Raw genomic sequence first — 20,333 nt, 5'->3', positions numbered from 1 at the left:
CATAATCACTTACTACATATTCAAAAGTCATCTGGAGACAAATGATAGAGAATAGTTAGAAAAGTCCTTTACACAGGAATGGGACAGGAGTAAATATGCCTTTCACACAGCAATATCTCTCAAAACTATAATAATGGGTCTTTGTTAGGAAGCAGAAATACATTTTTAAATTAATAAAGGTCAGGTGCAATGTGTGTGACATTTGTTATCTATGCTGCTGAAATTCCACAGTCATCTCATTCTGACACACAGGATGTTGAGGTTTGGGGAAGATAACCAGCTCTGTGTGGTAGACAGGGTTATTTGTTTAGTTCTATGTTAGTTATAAGTCCTTGACATCTCTTCTGTGGGGGTGGGGTGATACATTTTCATTCTCATTCATTCAGGGCTGGCCACTAGATTTTCTCAGAACAATATAATGTGGAAAATAAGGAGTGTGTGCTCAGTTGAGGCTTAAGAAGTACACCAAGCTGGAGGTCAGGGAGGACTGGGTGGCTGTGATGGAAACTCTTTGTACTTGGGGTGTGGTGGCATTAGGGCAGTAGGAAGATTGTCATGAGTGTTCTGGACTAGCCTGGGCTACAACATGAGACTATATCTAAAGAAGAGGAAGAAGAAGAAGAAGGAGAAGGAGAAGGAGAAGGAGAAGGAGAAGGAGAAGGAGAAGGAGAAGGAGAAGGAGAAGGAGAAGGAGAAGGAGAAGAAGAANAGGAGAAGGAGAAGGAGAAGGAGAAGAAGAAGAAGAAGAAGAAGAAGAAGAAGAAGAAGAAGAAGAAGAAGAAGAAGAAGAAGAAGAAGAGGAGGAGGAGGAGGAGGAGGAGGAGGAGGTAAAAGGGAGTGGGGGGGGGAAGGAAAGGAAGGGGAAGAAGAGGGGAGAAGGGAAGAAGCAGGGGAATAGAGAGAGCCATCAAGTCTGTCCCATCCTTCTGTCCTCCTGACATCTAGCTGATGATAACGGCAATGGCTGTCAGCCTGAGAAAGACACAGTAGTCCTAAAACTATCCAGAGAGAGGGAAGTTCAATTTGTCACCAGAACACTGTAGTCTCTCAGCTGACGCAGAAACTCAAAACACAGGAATAAACGTTTGCTGCTGCCAGCTGATGCGATCGTGGGAGTTTCTGTTTTACAGTATTACTGCAGCAAGACTTGAGGAAAGCACCAGAGTCACATGGCTAAAAAGGTACAAGACAGGAGAGAAAAACCAGGAACTGCAGTATAATGCAGCCAAGAAAAATATGAAGTGTTGAAGGGTGTGGCAATATTAACTAGAAAACTGAAGGAAAAGTGTGCTTGAATCTCTAACTTACACTTTAAAGGAGACATCTTCATAGATTAAAGATATGATAAAAATGTAAAAGCCTAAATATGTGTAGAATAAAATATAGGATTTTGAAAAAGAAGCACTTATTGACTAATAACAAAATATATACTCCAAAGGAATCAAAAGAGTAAGATAAAATAGGTAATTCCCAAGTGTAGAAAGCCATGGTGGGTCTTAATATGAACACTGGTAAGCTTTATTAGTAATCAACTTCTAAAAATTAAGAGAGTAGTGAGATATCATTTCTCACTTAAAATATAAAAGAATTTTAAAATAAACTTACCAACTATCTAGGAAATAGTTGAGAGTAAAATTACAATGATCTTCAAAATTATACTACATTCATTTATCTTAGAAGTGTGTATTGGGGCTGGAGAGATGTCTCAGCATTTAAGAGCACTGACTGCTCTTCCAGAGGGCCTGAGTTCAATTTCCAGCAGCCACATGGTGGTTCATAACCATCTGTAATGGGGTCTAATGCAACCTTTTGGTGTTTCTGAAGACAGCAACAGTGTACTCACATACATAAAATAAATAAATCTAAAAATGAATAAGAATAAGAATAAAAAGAAGAAGGGAGAGGAGGAGAAGGAGGAGAAGAAGAAGGAGGAGAAGAAGAAGAAGGATAAGGAGGAGGAGGAGGAGGAGAACAAGGAGAAGAAGGAAGAGAAGAAGAGATAATGGGTGGATGCTTGCTGCAATGGGAGAGTGTGTGCCATAGCACTTATGTGGAAGCTGGTTCCTTTCTTCAGCCAAGAAGGTTAAAGGTCTCTAGTTCTTTTCTCCCCAGTGTTCCTCCTATTTATCCTCTTCTTCCCCTGTGTGTGTGTGTGTGTGTGTTTCAAGACAGCCTTGAACTCCCAGTCCTCCTGCCTCAGTCTTCTGAGTGCTAGAATTACGACAGGAAGACAGACAGAGATGAGGGGTATATAACCACACAGAGAGGCATTGCCATAAAAAGAAAAAAGAAAAAAAAAAGAAAAGAAAAACTTATTTGATGGACTAGAGAGATGGCTTAGTGGTTAAGAACAGCCTTGAACTCCCAGTCCTCCTGCCTCAGTCTTCTGAGTGCTAGAATTACGAGTGTGCACCATTCCAGCCCATGACTGACATAGATATCCTCTACCACAGCTCATAACAGTTCAATCTATTAAGGAAGAAATAGTGCACCAAAAATAAAAATAGCCATTGTAAATATTATATTCATTGTAAAAAATGAAATGGTACTCAACAGGAGTGTCATCAGCTTGTGTGGTAGCATACACTTCAATGTGTAGTAGTTAGGGGGCTGATGCAGGAGCATATCCAATTTGAGATCATTGACTATACAGTGAGTACCTGGCCTTAACAAGATCATGTCTCAAAGCAAAACAATGGCAACAACCAAGAAAAGAATTCAACAAAAATCAAACCAGAAGATTAATCAGTAAATTATAGGAAATCCATAAACCAAAAACATTTTAGCATTAGCTATCAAAAATATTCAGTTCATGGCTGTTAAGTGAAAAAAAAATGACAATGGATTTGCAGGGCACAAAGTAGGCCTCCTGTAAGTAGGTGGTTAGGGGAAGCTTTTTAGTTAGGGTTTCTATTGTTGTGAGAAGATGCCATTGCCCAGGCAATTTAAAAAAGAAGCATTTAACTTACAGTGCCAGAGGGCTAGAGTCTGTCCCCATCATGGTATGGCCTTTTGAAACCTCGAAACCTGTTTCCAATACATACCCTCTTCAACAAGGCTCAGCATGTAAGAGCACTGACTGCTCTTCTGAAGGTGCTGAATTCAAATCCCAGCAACCACATGGTGGCTCACAGCCATCCGTAATGAGATCTGATGCCCTCTTCTGGTGTGTCTGAGGACAGCGACAGTGTACTTACATATACTAATAAATGAATCTTTGAGCCAAAGTGAACAGGACCAGAGTGAACAGAGGTCCTGAGTTCAATTCCCAGCAACCACATGGTGGCTCACAACCATCTGTACAGCTACAGTGTCCTCATGCACATAAAATAAATAAATAATAATAGATAAATCTTTTTAAAAAATAAAGAAAGACCAAAACAAGGTAAATAAGAAAGAAAATGTAGGTGTGGGTCAAAGAGGGACCAGGTAGTGAGAGGGAGGGCATCAGTGGGAACATGATCAAAACACATTTCACACACATGTGCAAATACCACAGTGAAGTCTGTTGCTAGAAAAAGGGATTATGGAGGTCCACATTTACAGACACAAAAAGTGAGTGTACATCAAGAGAAAAAGGATTCTACAAAACCATGTATTGTACAGTTTCATCTTCACAAGATTGTGAAATAAGCAGTAATAGGTTTTAAAATTTCTTTCTTTCTTTCTTTCTTTCTTTCTTTCTTTCTTTCTCTCCTTCTATATATATATGTATATATATACATATATACATATATGTGTGTGTGTGTGTATACATATATATATATATGTGTGTGTGTGTGTTTTGTTTGCATGTATGTCTGTGTACCATTTGTGTCCTGGTGTCTGCTGGATGCCCTGGGATTGGACCTATAGGCAGGTATGAGCTGCCAGTGCATTGGCCTCCCAAGATATTTCTCTAGCCCTTAGAATTAATTCTTAAAGAATAAGCCAAATATCACCAAATAGTTTGTTGCTATGTATAGGGGAAAGGAAAAGATACATGATTGATTTTTCCTATAAGAACACATAGTAGTATTATCTAGAACTGAGGAGGCTGAGGAAGAACAGTGAGAAGTTCTAGGGCAGCCATAGAACTGGCATGGGTGCAGCAACAGCAGCAGCAGCAGCAGCAATACCACCACCACCACCACACACATACACAGAGAGTGGGTGGGGGAGACAGATAGACAGGAAGACAGACAGAGATGAGGGGTATTTAACCACACAGAGAGGCATTGCCATAAAAAGAAAAAAGAAAAAAAAAAAGGAAAACTTATTTGATGGACTAGAGAGATGGCTTAGTGGTTAAGAACACTGGCTGTTCTAGAGAACCAGGATTTGATTTCCAGCACCCACATGGAGGTTCACAACAATCTGGAACTCTAGTCCCCAGGGATCTGATGACCTCTTCTGTCCCCTACAGGCACTAAATACAGTGCATAAACTCACATTAAAGGCAAAATACATGTACACATAAAGTAAAGGTTGAAATATATTTGAATGCTTTTGTGATTAGGACATATTCATAGTTAGAAATAATAGTAGTGAAATGTTTGGTTTAGAAAATAAAAATACATATTTAAAAATATCTATAAATATGAGAAAAAGTCTGTAGGCTTCAAAATAGGTTATATCTGTTTTTCAAGGATCTCATAAATTATTCATGGAATCACATATATACTAATATTTTTTCCTCATTTCTTCTTTTAGAAAATAAAAGGTATTATTTCTTTGCACAATATTTTTTGGTAATAACTATTTTCTTAAGCCATGACTCCAGGACTAAAAATTTATATATAAAGGAAAAGTTATATTGACTAAACTTAGAATACTTCTATATAAATAAATCATTTTACCCTAAACTTGAACAGAATGATAACTTTAAGATTATTTTAAAATTTAAAGTTCAAAACATTGAAAGCACAATGTTTACCCTAAAGTATTTAGGGATAAAAATTGAGAAAACTGTTTTTAATTAAGCAAATTTAATTCACAAAGGGTTATCTATTGCATGCCTTTTATTTCTATATATCAAACTTTAGCTACAGAAACGGGGCTCAGATATAAATTGATAAACTACAGAACTTGTATACAATCTACATGAAGAAAGTTCTATGGCGTGATTAAGACCACAAATTTTTATATAAATCTTTTTCAAGAAAAGTTTGTTTATGTGTATGGATGTTTTGTCTGCATATTTGTGTATCACCCGAGTGTGATGCCCCTGGAAGCCACAAGAGGGTATCGAATACCCAGGGACTGGAATTACAGACAGTTGGGAGCTGTGGTGTGGGTGCTGGGAATTGAATGCAAATTCTCTGGAAGAGCAGCCAGTGACCTTAACTGTTGAGGAACCTCTCCAGCCCCCTGGATTTTATTTATTTATTTATTTATTTATTTTTTAAAGAAGAGCTGGGCATGTTAGCACAGGCTTGTAATCCCAGAAGAGTTGGAAGCTAGACAGGGCTGTACAGTCAGATTCTTAATAAAAGTCAAACAAACAAACAAACAAACACAAAAAAGGCTTTTTTTGGGGGGGAGTATTTTAGTATTATAAATTTGCCTCAATTCATTTGTAAATTCGTTATAATTCTGCTTACGTTTTCCAAAGAATTTTCAAATTAATCCTGGCACTACAATCCCTTCCTCCACCCCCCTCTCCCTCCATTGTTGTGCTGTGTGGTACATACATGTTAGATGCAAGTGCACATGCCCGTTTGCACATGCCTGCACATGCAGAGACCAGAGGACATCTGACATACCTCACTACTGCTTCTTGCTTTACTGCCTTCAGGCAGCTGTCTCTTGATGAAATGGAAGCTCTCAGGGTGATGCTGGTGACCAGTGCTGGGGTTATGGATTGCACAGCCATGTTCAGATCCGATTTTAGGTCCTCATGCTTGCTCTGCAAGCTTTCTTACCTGGTGAGTCATCTCCCTATTCCCAAGACAAGAAATGGGTTTGATTATGAAGGCAATAAAGACTTCTTATGAAAATTACAGGCCATGAAGAAGTTAAGTAAGAAACACAGTTCTAACCTACATATTTCCTCCTCAGTCCAGCTCCCCGGAGAGACATCATGTAGTAGGTCTTATTAATTGTGCTAAAATATAGTCTGTTCCACCTTAATCATTTGATGTGTGTTCACCCTGGGCACTTCCAGCAGGTTTTCATTTTGTACAAGTGAGACTTGATACCTACTGGACAAAAAGTCCTCCTTTCTCCTGGCTTACTCTAGATTACTCTTATAAATGAGAGTGCAGTATTTATTCTTTTGTGTATGACTGACTTTTTAATTAATTAATTAATTAATTAAGAGACAGGGTCTCATATGACCCAGACCAGCTTCAAGCTCTCTGTGTGGTGAGGGATAACCTTAAATGTCAGATCCTTCTGTCTCTGTGTACTTGCCTGTACCACTATGTTGCTTTAAATGGTACAGGGGGTGGGGTGGGGATTGAGCCCAAGGCTTTCTCTATTCAAGGGAAGCATTTTACCAATAAAGCTACATCCCCAGCCCCAGATTTATTTATTCATTTGTTTTGAAACAGTCTCACTATGTAGCCCTCACTGTCCTTGAACTTAATCTGTAGACCAGGATAGTCTCAGCATGTAGGGAATCCAGCCTCTGTCTCCCCCATCCTTCATCCCCAATGATGGGATTAAATGTGAGCCCTACCATGCTCAGAGAGCTCCAGCTTAAAAAAGAAAAAAACTGTTGAAGCTTGTAAAAGTAATGATTTATCATGGCAGAAATTTAAAGAGTGTAAAGATACTTTATAGAAAAAACCAAAACTTCCTTTTTCCATATAATAGTCGTTCTCACTGTCCGTAGGTAAGCATTGCTAATAATATTTTCAATCATTTCCCAAAAACTTTTGTATGTATCCATAAGGCACATACTCACATGCACACATACACGAACGCTCTCTCTGCTTTTTCTGCCTCTTTTACATTATGAGAGATGATGTTATACATACTGTTCCTCACTTAATATATCTTGGGCATTTTTCCATACCAAAGCATATGTTCTCAAGTGAATCTTTTTAACTTAGTAAAGTAATTCTGCAATGCATGAAAGAATAGTCAAGAGGGGCACATTTTGAAAAGCTTCCTAATAAGGGCTCTCAATATTCCATGGAGAAGTGGAAAATTACAAGTCTGTGACACAGTGGAAGGGTAGAGGACACGGTGGAAGAGAAATTAGTCTCGGGAGTAGATCCCAAACCACAAAAGCTTTCAGTTGGGAAATCTTTTTAAGTATTGTAAAATCTTTTTAAATCTTCTTAGAGAGAAGTATTCCATTAAAAAAAATCATACAGAAACAATTGATTAGCAACTGAAAAAAAAATCAAATCCTCACCTCGTGTATAAGTGATATAGATAGACAGGTAGATAATATAAAGTGAATAGCTTTTCATGGGGGCGACTTTCTAAATGTAGAAGCCATAGCATAAATGAAATAATTGAGAAATTAACAATTTAAGCATGAAAGAGTTAGTTACCAAAATATTATAAAACTTAGCTTTGAAAATACTTGTAAAATGCATTTTACTGCATTTTGTAATGGGTACTATCATGTGGTTTTCTTACTGTTCCCCTAAGAGAGTTCTCATAATTAAAATAATAACACCCCAGTAGCCGCAGCGGATGGCATGGAGGAGTACGTAAGTTATGCAGCAGGAAAGGAAATGGTCAGGATGTTTGAACACTTGGGTGCTTCTCACATGAAGCAAAGAAATGCAAAGAGCATCCTTTGTCAGCTCTCAGCTTGCAGAAGGCTGAGCCCGAGAACATTTAGTGTTCTGGAAGATGTGAGTGAACGGACATTCTTATGTGTTGCCGGACTCTCTGGTTTGTGTACTGAAACAGGATTGAAAGAAGAAAAAAAAATCACAATTTAAACCTTGAAATTCCAATTTTAGAAATTTACCTAAAAGAGATAAATTACAGATGTATCTAAATAATTATTTACAAGACAGCGTATAACACCGTTTACAGCATAGAAAAATTAGATGGGTTGTGTGTGTGTGTGTGTACAGCATGTGCCTAGCATGTTCAGGTCCTGAGTTGATCCTCAACATAACCATACATGCAACGGAAAAAAGAAATAATGTGTAACAGAGATGAGAGTTTTAAAAGGATAATGTGTAATTGTTTTATTTATTTCTTTATTTTAAGTTTGATGTTTTGGTAGATTTTATAACTTTTGTTATTTTTATAATTTCCACAATGAATATGTATAACTTTTATAATAAAAATAAAAAATTAAACCATGTGTGGCATAGACATTAAAATGTACGTTTTTTTCTCTCAAGTGACTGGTTGCTTTACCATATGTTGGCAAAATCCCAGCTAAGCATCTAGGCACTTTATTTTAAAAAAAAAAAAAAAGAAACAAAATAAATCATCAGATTAAAACTGTATGTTGATTTTAGAAAAAACTCAATTTTTGGCTTGAAAAAACTTATAAATATAAAATAAATGATGTTTTCATGTAAGAAATGACAAATGACTGTCATAATGAAAACAATTCCATTAGCCTTATATGCCTTTAAATAAAGATTAAACTCTCCCATACCTACCAGATTATAATAGTCTAATTTCAATTTTAAACAAATCAGTACAACTTTATAACTTAACACTGAATAACAGATTATTTGCTTATGTATTTAATCTTTTGAGACAGTGTCTCATGCAGCCCAGGTTGGACTTGAACCTGCTGTTGAGCAACCATGACCTTGAATTCCTGATTGCCCTGTTTCCTCTTCCCAAGTGTTGCGATTACAGATGTGTGCCACTGGGCCAGATTTTGTTTCTTTAAAATAATAAGGACAGGAAGCAAGTGCATGATAAGAATTATGAACAATTTTCTGGACAGTGTCTTCATTTTCTTTTTCTAGAAAATGTGACTTAGTGGTTTAAAACATATATACATGTCAAGTATAAGACAGTGACCGACTCTGTAAAGGGAATAAAGTATGGAAGCTGTCAAGTGCAAAACGTCCGGTAAACCTTACTCACTCCTGGTTCCGTATCTTCTTTCATTTCCCACTTAAAGTAACACAGTTCTTAAACGATGAATTAATAGCTTTCAAAAGCCTCCTTAAATAGTAAGCATTGGACATGATCTTTTGGAATCTGGTCTTAGACACAAATGGTTTCTGGCAGTATAGTTTCAACAAAAACTTCCATGGCATGTAAACAAGAGGGGTAAACCTCAAGCAGTCTGAATAAAAAGTGCAGCCTTTCTAGTACTTGAAATCTAGCTCAAAGACCAGGCGCTGTTCCCAGAGGAGAAAACACTGCCCTCCGGTGGCCTCCAGTGGGGAGATGGAGTGTCTCAGGTACCATGATTGTAGCATGTGTGTGTGGTGTACTAATCTAGTCTCACTTCTGGTTATGTTTCTTGTCTACAACCAAGCATAAGGACAGACTCTCCAAAATGAATTCTAACATGCATGTAGTTTCTCCAGTCGGGTAGATGCATAGACCACTGTTAACTAGAAGCACTGCAGGACTCTGACCCTCAAAGCTGACCACATACCCGATTATCACAATTAGCTTGTGCTAGCCCCCTATAGTTTCTCACTTCCCGGCTAAGTAAGAAGAGATTTCATCTCGATGTTTCCCTTGTTGGCCAATTTTTTAGCTAAAAGACATTTAAAATTGTACAGCAGGCAGAACCCCAGGGGACTGAATAGTGTTCCAACATCCTTAAAGGCTTCCTATCACTTGAAAAACCAGATTCTTCCTCCTGTTTCTTAAACTAACCAGAGTAGGCAAAAGCAGCCGTAAGAGTCTTTGTGTCTAGCATTGGAGCTTTCTCATATTTCACACCATTATAGAAATGTCACTCTAACCTATATGTATCACAAATGCTACGCTAAATTAGGGCCAAATTTGCAACCTAGTTTAACTGGGTTTCCTCTTTTTGCAAATGCAGTTTTGGTGTCTGCATTTAGCAATGCATACAAAACTGTCCGCATAGCTGACTGCTTCGAATTGCTAAATTTGAGGATGGATGTGTAGATCGCCCATCTTCCTGCATTTGCCAGTGCTGTTTCTAGTCACGGGGAGATTTCCTAATCAAATGGACCTTGACTGTGGTGCCAAAGTCAAACTTGTGGGCCAGCAAAGAGTTTCCAAACCTCCTCCCCGTCCTCTGCGCTTCAGTGATCACAGTGGACCTGAGACACACGATAAGGCTGTGGTCTCGGGAGCCCTGGGGTGCTCATCCCTCACTAGCCATGAGATCTAAACAAAGGCATTAATGCTGGGCTCCTAAATGGCTAAATCAGATGGAATCAGGGAATGTAGATGAAGTGTCCACCACAGAGAGAGCTTAACTCAGACATTTTGTTTCTCCATGGTCACCTCTTAGACTACTAACCCAATAGCTAAATAAGTTTCCTAGAGGGATGATTTTCTAAGCTTTGTCGTATTAAGAAATGGACCTTCATTTGCTCTACCGCCTAGCAGTGTCATGAATCCTGCGGATATATTCTTTCAAACAAATGCCTTGTGCGGAGGAAAATATTTTTAACACCGTATTGCTCAACTCTAGCACCTTTAAATAGGAATCAGTTTTTCTCCGGTTCACTCACACAGAAGGTCGTAGCCATTACAGACTCACCTGCGTTCACAGAGCCCGTCAGAAGTTTTTAAATGACAGAAGAACTATAATTATTGTGGAGACAGTATAATGAGTAGACATGCTTTGTACAGTGTAGCGGGTTAGGTAGTTTCTGCACTTGAGCACACCGGAGGCCAGCACAACACCTGTTCTGGTAAATTCTGCTTACAAAATGACTATTTCAGAAAGAAAATTGGCTTGTTTCAGGAGATTAACTCACTCTCCTTTGAGACTACGAAGAACTTATCTTTTTTGTTTGTTTGTTTGTTTGTTTCGATTCTGTTTGTTTTTGTCTTTTGCTTTTTTGTTTGTTTGTTTGAGACAGGGTTTCTCTGTGTAGCCCTGGCTGTCCTGGAACTCACTCTGTAGACCAAGCTGGCCTCAAACTCAGAGATCTGCCTGTCTCTGCCTTTTGAGTGCTGGGATTAAAAGAACCTCTTCTCTCTTTCCTCTTCATCAGTAATCTTTCTTTTTTGATAAATTTGCTGAGTGTTGTCTTCACCAAATGTGACATCTCACCAATGATGTCATTATGACACTTGATGCTAAACAACATAGACTCTTTGACTACTTAAAATGATCTATATTTTGAGTCAGGGTCTCACTATGTAGCCCAGGCTGGCCTGAAGCTTTGGCTCTTCCTGTGCCTGCCTCTTCAGTACTGACATTGTGAATGTACATTACCACATCCAGTTCAAAACAGGTTCTTATAACTTAGAGTCATATTGTTTATTATGTACAACACCAAGATCTAATAATAATTTGAATTCTTTCAGGTGAAAACTTTTAAGTATTATTTGGGGACAAAGCAATGGAAGTACAAGTTGATATTGTTACACTGAAGCCTGCATATAAATATTTTCTATCTGTAAACGTGAAGGACACTGGGGAGATAGCTCAATGGCAGGCACACAGCATGTGTGAAGTCATGAGTTCAACCTTCAGTACCCATAAGGGAGGGAGGGAATAACTTTGCTGTGGCTAATCTAAATTACTGCTAAAATCTCATCATTAAACCTATGCATTTATGATGAACATTCTGAATTTTAAAAACTATATCATAATTGCAACACCATCAAAACAATCTAGAGTCAGACACTTTTTCCTGTATATAATTATATTATTATAAGTCTCTACCTTGACAGATGACAATTTTAGAACATTCTAAATACAATCTCTAGTATATGCTCTAAAATAAAATGTAACAGATAGACAACTCACCATAATATAAGTAACACATTCAAATTTAGTAATTTATTTTCCAGGTGGAAACCAGGCTTCTTGGAAGACTTCGCACTATGCCAAATGGTCTGATTTCACCATAGAGGTAGGGACTAGGGGACTAAATTTACCTCTGCGTAATTTTTGTTAACTACATTTTACATGCAAATGTATATACAGCCATGCTAATGAAGTCTTAGAGAAAGTTGGCAATCCCATTTTTGTGTTTTATTCAAAAGCAACTTTTCAATGACTTTCTCGCTTTTTAAACCTTTCTTCATTTAATCACAAGAAAGCTGAAAAGCCTAACAATGCCTTTAAGTTGGATCACAAGTTAAGAAAAGCAGTACTTAAGGCATAAAAATTTAAACTTGGTAAGATCATTTTCTTCCTATAGATTTAGTCTTCTGGACATAGAACGTGTCTGCTAAGATCAGAAAAAGGTAATCATATCTAAAAACCACAGTGGACTAAGAGATGGTTTCTTGATGGGCAAAACTGTTCTCTGTCTCACATTGCCTTCACGCTTAATTCATCATTATCCCAAGTATTTTTCTAGAAAATGTGAACAAATATATTTAAAATTTACAGGAGTGTATTTCCTCATGTAAATGAGGAATGTCAGTATCTAAGCTCAAAGGCTACCTTAACAATGGAAGAAGTGTCCACTCTCTTTTGATCAGAACATTAGCAACCACGAATTTGTTTCAGTTTAGAAGTGTCCATAGAACGTAAGAAGGAATGTGTTTGTAAACGGAAGACACAGTTCCTTCGCAATAAAATAGAGTGCAGGCACACAGGCGCAAAAAAGGAGAAAAAGAAATGACGGTTTCAAGTCTGCTTTGTGTGTTAGACAGGTGGCGATCCGCCCTCAACCTCTTAACAGCCAGAAACACAAAGCAAGATAGTTTTCCCTTTCCTTGCTAATGGATCCTGACCCAAGTTCCAAACATCTGGAACTTGGAAATGCCAAGGACCCAGAACATCCCGGAAATAAGGAGTCTTTCAGCCACAGAAGTGTTAGAATCCACATGATATGGGGGTGTGGTTCCGGGGTATAGTACTTGACTCACACACCTGAAGCCCTGGCTTCAATTGCTAGCAGTGGGGGAAGGGAGAGAGAGAGAGCGAGCGAGCGAGCGAGCAAGAGAGAGAGAGAGAGAGAGAGAGAGAGAGAGAGAGAGAGAGAGAGAGAGAGAGAATGAAAATTGAGTTGGGGTAGAGTGGGGGAACAGGAGTGGTACAAAATTTAACAAATTGTTTTTTAAAGAAACATTGAGTGTTGTGTTTATACATGCTGGGCAACATAACCCGTAAACCTTGCTGGATTGCTGCAAACTGCTGTGTGAAGCATACAAATGGTACTGCTGTCAAAGGGAGGAAGAGACAGACAGAAATCAGGGGAGGCAAGCGCCACCCCAGGATGTGAAGTTTGTTCCTACTGTAAGCTGTAGTGGAAGAAGATAGCACTGGGCACAAAGTGTCATCTCACCAGGACTCTGCATATGGGAAGAATGATCAATGGGAATGACTTAAAGCCGTTCCTAGAATCAAACATATAGGGTCTTGTTAAAAGTTATTTTTAAACTTCTTGTTTTAGAGCCCATTGTGTTCCACGAAGCAGGCAAAACTCACTGAGAGACAACAAAGACATGGTCTACAGAAGAGAAGGCGATAAAGAGCCAGCCCTCTCCAGAGGGTAATTAATCCTTAGTCATTCATCTCTTAGGAGTCCCAGGTACAAGGGAGGTTAATGTGCAGGTAGCTCACTCTATTTTCTTTAAAAAATTTTTAAACAATTTTTTTTTTTTTGCAGAATGTTATACTATTAATTGCCAATTTGCATATGTGTGCAGCTGCTGTTTTGGCTCTGAACTCAATCCGATAAACTAGCTGGAGGTATCGCAGAGCACTTGGCAGCTTTCCGATTTGAAAAGAAAGCCTCTCCCACCACGGAACAGCTGATCGTCTATCAGCGATAGACCCTGATGGCGTGAATTACAATTACACTACTTTTCACACTAAATCTGGGTGATAGCTACTTGGAAAGAAGTTTCATCATTTTTTACCACAAACTGGAAAAAGAATTACATGGTCATGCTGTGCTTTTAAAGGCAGTTTGGTTCACTTTTGTCTATTTAGCACCTAATTCCAGGAAGTCCATAGGCATCCAGAGAGCCGAATGGCGCGTAATGAATTCACTGTTTAGATGGAAGATTTTTAAAATCTACCTCAAATTACATTTATTAACAGGGCGACCAGGAAGTGTTAAAGTTGTTAGACACTTCATTTATTAAATAATTTGTGGGTATTTTCAGTTGTCATATGTAGAGTCATGGGGCTTGCTTGCTTTTTTTTTTTTTTAATTTTTTTTCTTGTTTTTGTTTTTGTTTTTTTTTAATTAGCAATCCAAAACAATGCTTCTGCAATTTAACAAATTCATCACCTACTCTTGAGCTCTTCAGTTCAGCTGTTAATATTAGATAATTCGGAGAGTTATTTTTGATCTGTCTGTTATTGATTTGGGTTGCCTTGTGCCGTGAGGAACAGTGTGGTAGTCCAGACAGACCCTGATCTTTCCTGCCTTGCCAAACTCAGTTGAGCGCCTCCCAGAAAACGATTCGCTGAGTTCCGTTCGGTGAACAGGGCCTTGGAGCTGGGACACAGTGATAACTTGACTTCCCATTGTTTAGTTTACTTCATTATCAATGTGTATTTCCTTTCTCTTTGTAAAGCTGTGGGAGGCTCTCGCTGATTGAGTGTACTTTATTAGACTCTCATTTTCTGAGACTTCAGGAAGAGCTGATTTTTTTCCCCTCCTGATAGAACCCACCAACCTCAGAGCCCCGGACAGTCCTGGGAGGCCCTCTTTCCTCTTTCCCCCATCGGCTCCCTCCAGTCTTGACATTCAAATCCATTAAAAGTTAAGCTCATCTCAAGCAGCGGAAGTGGAGCACACTAATCCTGACGTAGTTAACCTAAGAGAAAAATAGATCTGGTTTTCCTTTTTTAGTCGCTAGCTTTATTAGATTTCTCACTCTCGCAGATTATCCGAAGACTACCCATTGATTGATCGCCCGTAGAGCTGCACTTGGTGTAAAGAAAAAACTCACAGCTTTATTGGCTCCCAGGAGACAAAACAAACAGAACAAGATATTCATATTAATGCAAACAATGCAACAAATGAGGGGAAGAATCGCCCCGCAGAAGCCTGGCAGCAGCAGGCTGCGAGGGTGCGGGCACCTCGGCTCCTGCCCCAGGTCCTCGGCCTCGGAGCTTCACCCAGCGAAGGGGTCAGCAGGCCTAGAGGTGGCCCCTGGCTCAGGCCTCTCGGGGAAGGCCTACTAGGCCCTCAACCCTGCAGTGCTTAACTGGATAGGACCCTAAGCCTTCTTCTTGGCTTCCTGCTTTTGTTCTTCTAGGGCCCAGTTTCTCAGCCTCAGCTTTGCTTTGCAGCTGGGTCAGAAGTGAGTCCAGATGGCTGAGGTGTCCCTCCCGACCACCCCGAGGCAGCAGGAACACAAAAGACAAGGTAGCTGCTAAGAGCTCTGAGAGGACATAGGAGACGCCCTTCTCTAAGCTCCCATTCTCGTGGAGGCTACAGGAACTCTTGTGGGATCAACACAGAGCTTTGTTTAATCAAAAGCAAGAGCAGTCCTGTGGACAGATCTGAGAGGTCTGGGCTGTCTGGTGAACTGGGGGTGAACCCTAAAACCAGGTTCCCCGGCTATTTCCCCAGACCCTTAGGGAAGGCTCTTTCAAGACCTGGTTGAATGTCTTTATAGTCCATGTTATGTTAAAAAAAATCAAAATGTTTTGAGCATCCTGTATTTTTATTGTAGTAATCAACTCTACACAACTCTTGTATGGAAGAAACCATACTAGAAGGTAGGAAGGCATATTCTCTGATGTAAGCCTGACATTGTATATACTTTTATGGACTCTTTTTTTGAAAATCGGTTGTCTTTATAATATAGTTTTTCCAAGTACGGTGTGTGGCAGGGAAGACAACAGACAGCTTTGATGGGCAGTTTGGGGTAAGCAGATTCATTTCTTTATTAAAAAAAAAAAAGACTAGGGTTCCTTCCCTGGGGTTATGGTTTATCGGGTCTTAGCACATCTGTGGCCATCTCAGAAAACCCTTGTCAGAATTGTTTGTAATATTATAGAGCAGTATTACCTCTCAGTGTTTATTGGGAAAGAAAACAAAGTTGAGGCTTGGAAACTTTAAAGATGAAGGGTAGAAGCAAAATCTGCTTTGAAAGTTATCAAAGATTTTAATCTAGAAATTAACCTCATTTAATGTCTTGTAGGTGCCTAAGAAAAAGCTTTCAAAATGCTCATAGTAAATCTTCATGGAAAAGGATACCAAAACAGCAGTGGGGTTTTGTGAGTGTGTGTATATGTGTGTTTGTATGTGTCTATACGTGTGTACATGATGTGTGCATGTGTGTGTATGTGTATACATGTGTATGTGTGTGTATATATGTGTGTATTTGTGTATGTGTGTATGTATACATATGTGTGTTTGTGTGTATGTGTGTATGTGTGTGTATATGTGTATGTGTGTGTATGAGTGTGTCTATGTATGTATGTGTGTATATGTGAGTGTGTATATGTATTGTGTATATGTGTATGTATGTGTGCATGTGTTTATATGTGTGAGTATATGTGTGTATGTGTGTGTGTGTTTCAAAGCTGCTTTAAGGGGGAAGGGAGGACGCCCACGGCTGCTTGCATTTCTCTCCCAGCCTCAGTCAGGGAGAGCTTTTACAAGCAAGCTTTGCCACTCTCTAGATTCCTTGGATTCCCAGTGAGCTAGCCTGCCATTTAAGCCAATTGCTTGAAGTGGTATGAATACACCCACACAGGATGCCCCTTTCTCACTGACACTTAGTGCTATTTAACAACTGCAAATGGAGAAACTATTTGTCTAATGAGAGCTGTTTCAGACTTGATTCCCCAACACCGAGGGAAGAGAATGCAAGGCTGAGACCTCCTCCTGAGCTGCAGGGCATCACAGACAAGGAAGGCCAACTGGAGCCAAGTGGAGCCTTCAGCTGGAGAGCAGCACATTTGCTTTCAGAATGTGCCCAGGCTTACTTCGATTTTCCTTCCTATTCTTCCTTTAGGGGACTCTAGCCTCTGGTTCAGAATTCAGATCATCAGAAGTAAGCATTGTAGTTTGGGAGTTATGGTGTGGATTGGCTGAGCATTTTAAAGAAATGATTGCTGTCCTACCTGAAGCATCTTAAATGACAAAAAAAAAAAAAAAAAATCATCCCAATACGTTTTCTATCCTCATCTGAGCCAGCCTGAGAAATTCTCAGCACTCAGCAATGAGGGCACTTCTTCTTCCAACAGAGATGTCCTGAGAGGCCCTTGCTAGGGTGGTAGAGAACTTACAATACCGGGACAGTGGGCCACACTCTGTAGCCAGGCTCACTACCCTGCTCATTTCACTTAGCTTAATCGTTGGTGTCTTTGACTCAAAAGACTTTCAAATAGATTTAGCTTTCTTATTAAGCCTAGTATAAAGTCAGAGGAATATTATACTTTGTGTGTGTGCAAGTGAGAGGGATTTTATGGAAGAAAGAATAGCTTAATGGTCTAGAGAGCGTTACCTGACTTCTAGCTAACTTAAATTCTTTTAAGATTTATTTATTCTCTTTGGGTATAGTGTTGCTCCCTGCCCTCCCCCCAAACCCAAGAAAATTGAGTGGAGCCATCTTTCAGGCATTGTTACTTTGAAAACAGCTATTCTTTGAACTAGTAAGTGATAACATGTTTTATATACTCTTTCCCAGCTATTCTTTGAATTAGTAAGTGATAACATGTTTTATATACTCTTTCCAAACAAATACTATCCGTAAATCAGTTTTTCAGTGTATTTGTTGTAGATCCCTCAATAAGAATGGACACTTACTTCAGATCACCTAAGCTTTTTAGATGGCAAGGGATCATATTCAAATGGCGGTGGCGGTGTGTGTGTTTGTGTGTGTGTGCGTGTGGCACTGGTTATCTATGAAAGGATTCCATAGTGAAATGCCTATTCTATGGAGAGGTGTGACTTCGAGACATCCTCCTTTCACAGATGGACAGGCCCCAGATCTTAACTTTTGTTCTAGGTTTGGATTGTGGCCAATGGAAGAAGAGTGTACTGATCCAAGAGCTAAAGCAAGGTAGCCAACAGACACAGCACCATCATTCCAAACATTTTGGACACTTGGTGTCCTTCTAAGTGTATCAATTCATCTCAGAGGCATTCTGACAATAGGGGAAGTTGGCAGAAGAAGGTCCTTGCAAGTGGTCACAGATATGAGCTGGAAAACTCGCCCTTGCATGGTGTCAGTGGTGCGGGTGATAACTCTTTTGATGGGAGGCCTTTCTTGAGCCACAATCTCCAACAATCTTTCACTAAACAGACTTCATTCACATTCTGAATCTGGTTTTTGTCTCACACATACTAAATTTTACAAAACAGAAAGAAACAATAGAGCTTATTAGTAAAAACTTGTCTTGAATAGTAAATTAAGCATCATGGAAATAGGCACATGTTTTAGCACGATTTCCCCCCTTTCTTACCAATCGAACATTTACATCTTTTTCAGTGCTGTGATTTTCCCCTTAAGTCTTAAGCTGGCACCAAGCACTTGCATCAAATGAGACTTACATCATTTGTATCTATAGGGAGAGAGAGGTCTTTGTAAGACTGAACCCTAAGTGCAGGGCCTTAGCAAAAAGAGCCTTTTGCCCTCACCTGTGTTAATCACCCTGGTCGGGGTGTTCTAAGAACCTACAGAACTAACTCATTTTGAAGACTGTAAATCAGTGATAACTGGTATCAAAGTATGTCTTGCTCTCCAAGACCTGTAAATTCAGAGGTACACCTGACTACATCGTTTGTTATTAAGAGATATGTCCCAGGTGGAGGCATCTTCGAAACCAATATATTTTCTTTATAACTGGTGTCAAATTGATGTATATATTAAAAAAAAAAAACTTGGAAACTGATCTCAAAGAGGAAGTAACAGCCCAAGGAGCCATATGTTCAGGGAAGCTATCAGGTTTCCATTGGGACCAAATTTCACTTCACCTTTTTGTCCTTATGTGCAAATAAAAACTTATCTGTAAATATGCCATTCAAACAGCCATGCAAATTTGTGAGGTCTAAGGGCTGAGAAGAAACTACCCTAGGTCCGTAAAAAGCCAGCCGATAGAAGGTAAATGATTTTGTTAGCTATTGGATATGCATAAGGCAACACGGGATTGAACTCCATAAATTCACACCTTCAAATGAAATGCCTCCATAGAATTACTTAACGAAGAAAAGGCTGATAAATAGTTAATAAATAAATTTCAATGTCGATGGAATTGCTGGACCCAGGTTTACATTCATGGATGTACCCTCTACCCTTGCTGTTAGATGGATTGCTAGTCTAACAGATTTGGGGATTTTTCCAAATGCAGGCAGTATAGCAATGGAAAGTCTGTGATGGGCTAAGGGCTAAGGGCAGAGGGCTGCTCAGTGGGTTTCCAGAGAAACCAAAAGTACCTCTGCTTCCCAGTGCAAAGCACTTTATATAACTCTTTTTAGGAATTTTCAATTTTCAATCTTCGTAGCATTTCAGTAGGTCATTACTTTACTGGTGTGCCTGGGCATATTCTAGCGGGGAATTACTTACATTGAGCACTGGGTAGCTTCCCCTATGAGTAGAATCAAAATCTAAAACCACCAAGATTCACTCAAGTCACTTGATTTTATGTTTATATACTTTAATTAATAGACATTCTAACTTTAGGGGAAAGGCAATAATAGAAATGAAACCCTTGTGTCCTCAATAAGTCTCCACACAATTGTTTGTGTTGTTATACCAAGATTAAAGTCGGTAGAAAAAAAAATTATACTTCGTAGGTTATCCTGCAGCTACTTCTTTTACCATCTATGGTTAGAGGAAAGTTTTATCATGTTAATTTAGGCACCTGATTAGCTAATAGCTAAGTGCTTTAGGAAAAACTGCAGTCAGCTCTTTGTTTCTGGGTTCTGGCTAAGACACTTCTGTCACAGGGAGGAACATCAAAGTCTTTAATCCTAAGAATGGTTGATGAAATGGTAGTTTAAATGTTTTTCTGCTCAACCATCAACTCTGCGGGTCAAAAAGGGAACCGCGAGCCTCAACAGGTATGGAAGACTTTTTTTTTTTTTTTTTTGACGAGACTTCGTTTATGATGCATTCTTTGGTGTTGCTGTTCATGTCCAGCTTATCACCGAGCCAATTGATCGAGGAGGCACGCAGTGCACCAGCCATGCCCAGTCCCCATCTTCGGGTGCCCCGGGTCGTGGGAGGGTTACTTGCTTTGAAAAGACGTTCGTCTCGCCAGCTACTGTCTTAGGTGGTATTCCCCAGGGTATGTGACACAGAAGCCCAGTTAGCCTAGTCTTGGGGTCAGGAGGTCAGGGGTTGGGAGTACAACTAATTGTAAGGCCCTCTCT

This window comes from Mus caroli, chromosome 2, assembly GCF_900094665.2.
Source record: "Mus caroli chromosome 2, CAROLI_EIJ_v1.1, whole genome shotgun sequence".
Classification (NCBI taxonomy): Eukaryota; Metazoa; Chordata; class Mammalia; order Rodentia; family Muridae; genus Mus; species Mus caroli.
The sequence above is the reverse complement of the archived record's forward strand: the minus strand, read 5'-3'. Positions refer to the sequence as shown.